Below are 3,535 nucleotides of genomic sequence, written 5' to 3'. Positions count from 1 at the left end.
GTGGAGTTTCTGCACACCATAGATTAAGGGTGTGGAGCTCTGCTGTACCTCAAGTTTCAATACAATTACCATTACTTTATATTTGATTCGCTTTTATTCTTATTCCAAGATATACGCTGCACTTCAACTTGATGAATGTGATGATCCGTGACACTCATCATCATTCTCACCTATGAACGCGTGTGACTGACAACCACTTCCATTCTACTTTAGGCCGGGCGCGTATCTCTTAGATTCCCCAACATAATCTTCGTGGTATAAGCTAGATAGATGGCGGCATTCATGGGGATCCGAAAAGTCTAACCTTGTCTGTGGTATTTCGAGTAGGATCCCGGGAATCCGGAAAGTCTAACCTTGTCTGTGGTATTCCGAGTAGGATTCCGGTATTGAATGAATGTGACGAGCTTCAAACTCCTGAAGGCTGGGCGTGATGACAAACACAAAAGAATCAATGGATTCTACTCCAACCTGATTGAGAACCGACAGATGATTAGCCGTGCTGTGACAGAGCATTTGGACCATTTTCACTCAGAGGATGGGATGTAGCTATCAACAAGGGTGATGCCTCCAGACGATTAGCCGTGCAGTGACAGCGCATAGGACCATTTTCCCGAGAGGATTAAAAGTAGCCATTGATGATGGTGATGCCCTACATACAGCTTGCCATGGAAAGGAGTAAGAAGGATTGAATGAAAGCAATAAGAAAGTAGAGATTCGAAAGGATTCTAGCATCTCCACACGCCTATCTGAAATTCCCACTATTGATTTACATAAGTATTTCTATCCCTTTTTATTTTCTGTTTATTATTAATTTTCGAACTCATCATAAACCAATTTAATCTGCCTAACTGAGATTTACAAGGTGGCCATAGCTTGCTTCATACCAACAATCTCTGTGGGATCGACCCTTACTCACGTAAGGTATTACTTGGATGACCCAGTACACTTGCTGGTTAGTTAAACGGAGTTGTGTCCACACATAGGTGCCATAATAATGATTCCATACAACAACAAAGAATACTACATTGATGTGATCACAATTTCGTCCACCAGTTGTCACAAAACAAAACAAAATAACCAAGAGTATTAATCCCGGGTCGTTCTCCATAGGAATCGCAATCAATTGCTCAATTATTGGCTACAAAGGAAATCAGTGGTGAGGTAGCAATTGACAAGAAATAGAAATAACAATAAAGTAAATGGCAATTAACTAACAAAGGAAAAGAGACTCAAATGGTAAAAAGGTCTTGCCAAGGGTTGATGGTTAAGGATCACTATCCTTGTTACCAACCACAATATGATAATTACAAGGATCAATCCCACTTTGTCACCCCCAAAATTGGAGAGAAATCAAGTGAGTTTAATTAATCCTAATCCATAAGTCCTAGCTAACTCACCAATTAATTTAGTGAAGACTAGTGTCAATGGAAACAAATTATCAATCACTTGGACATTAGTAACTCAAGGTCACCCAAGTTACCAACCCAAGCCAAGAATAGAAAAATCTGATCCACGGCTAAAAGAAATATTTTATCAAACACCTAAAGTGGAATAAAGGTAAACATCATACAATACAAGAATTAATAAAAACCCATAACAAATCCAAGCAAGAAATCAATAACAACAACGAAAGCAAACATCAAAGACATGAAAGCATAAAATTGCATAAAAAGGGAATTGAGATTAACAAAAAAGTTTATGAGCTAAAATAGGCAACTTGGAGGAATTAACAAGAGAAGTAGATAAACTAGGATACTAGAACAATAAAAAGTAAACAAAACTAAATTAAAACAAGATTGAAACCTAAATCTAAAAAGAAATTAAACTAAGAAACCCTAAAACCTAGAGAGAGGAGAGAGCCTCTTTGTGTAGAATTCTCTAACTATTTAAAAACTAACAAATGGAATGTGTGTCTCATCCCTTTCCCCCCAGCCTCTAATCTGCAGAATGGGCTTGAAACTGTGCCAGCAAGAGGTCTGAAATCGCCCTCAGTATGTTCTCTTTAGTGAGGTACGTTCTACACGTACGCGTCAGCCACGCGTATGCATCGATCAAATTTTGCACCTGGCACGTGTACGCGTCAATCACGTGCACACGTCCATACCAGCTTCTCAATTCTTCTATTTCTTGTGTTCCTTCCACTTTTGCATGCTTCATTTCTAACTTTTAAGCCATTCTTGCCCTTTAAACCCTAAAATCACTTAACACACGCATCACGGCATCGAATGGTAATAAGAGAGGATTAAGAATTAGCATTTTTAGGGCCTAAGAAGCATGTTTTGAATTATGAAGCATAATTAGGAAGAAATCTTAAAAACAAACAATTTATGTGAATAAGTGTGACAAGAGTTGACAAAATCCACTCAATTCAATCCAAAATAATCCTTAAAATTGTGGTTTATCAATCTGCCCACACTTACACATTAGCATGTCCTCATGCTAAACTCAAGAAAACTACAAAGGGGTGAAGGAGAATGGTAAGACTTATGAAATGCGACCTATATACATGAATGCAACTATATGCAAAATGCTTCTACCTACTTGGTTAAAAATGAATCAATCTCTAAGAACATAAATGAACATGTATGGCTAAGATAGTTTGATGATTCATGAATTCTACCAATTCAAATATCAAAATGAAGTATAGATAAACTTGCAAGAAGAAAGCTCGTGAAAGCAAGGAACAAGGGATTGAGCATCAAACCCTCACCAGAAGTGTTTACACTCTATTCTCTCTAGTGTTTGAGGGTCGATTCTCTCAATTCTCTACTAACCATGCTTTCTAAGGCTTGCTCTTCCTCTATCAATCAACATATATTTAATGCATGGATACATATATCAAGAGGTCTTTTCAAGGGTTGTAATTGGGTTATGGTTAAAGTGGATTAGAATTTGGATCATTGATTAACCTAAACTTCTTACCCAACCTAAAACAATCACTGTCATCAAAATACAAACCTAACTACCCACTGACTATCTTTTTTATATATTCACCCATCCCAATTTTAAACACAATTCATATGCATTGCTATCACTATTTATCTTGAGGCATTTTGTCCCTTTTTTATTACTTTCTTTTTTTTCTCTTTTTCTTTTTGTTTTTCTTCTTTTTTTATATGTATATAGTAAAGAATATACACACACACACACACACACACACACACAAGAGATTAATGCATATGATTAAAGTAGTGAATGCATGAATATGCGCCAAAAATATTTTTTCCACATTTTCACAAAAAAGTATAAAATACCATATTCTCAAACCAAATGTTCTCAAACCCAATTTTTTCACACTTAAATTATGCACACTATCACTAGTCTAAGCTAACCAAGGATTCAAATTAAGGACATTCATTGTTTTTCGCTTAGAGTTAGTGATGTGCTAAAATAAAGAACAATTGGGGTTAATTAGGCTCAACATTGGTTTGCAAAGGATGATGAAAGGATAAGGTTATTTGGGTATGTAAGCTTTAGTGAAACAAAGGCCTCAATCACATAAATGCATTCAAACATTGAACAATGGACATATAGA

Source organism: Arachis duranensis, chromosome 7 (assembly GCF_000817695.3).
Source record: "Arachis duranensis cultivar V14167 chromosome 7, aradu.V14167.gnm2.J7QH, whole genome shotgun sequence".
Taxonomy (NCBI): Eukaryota; Viridiplantae; Streptophyta; class Magnoliopsida; order Fabales; family Fabaceae; genus Arachis; species Arachis duranensis.
The sequence above is the reverse complement of the archived record's forward strand: the minus strand, read 5'-3'. Positions refer to the sequence as shown.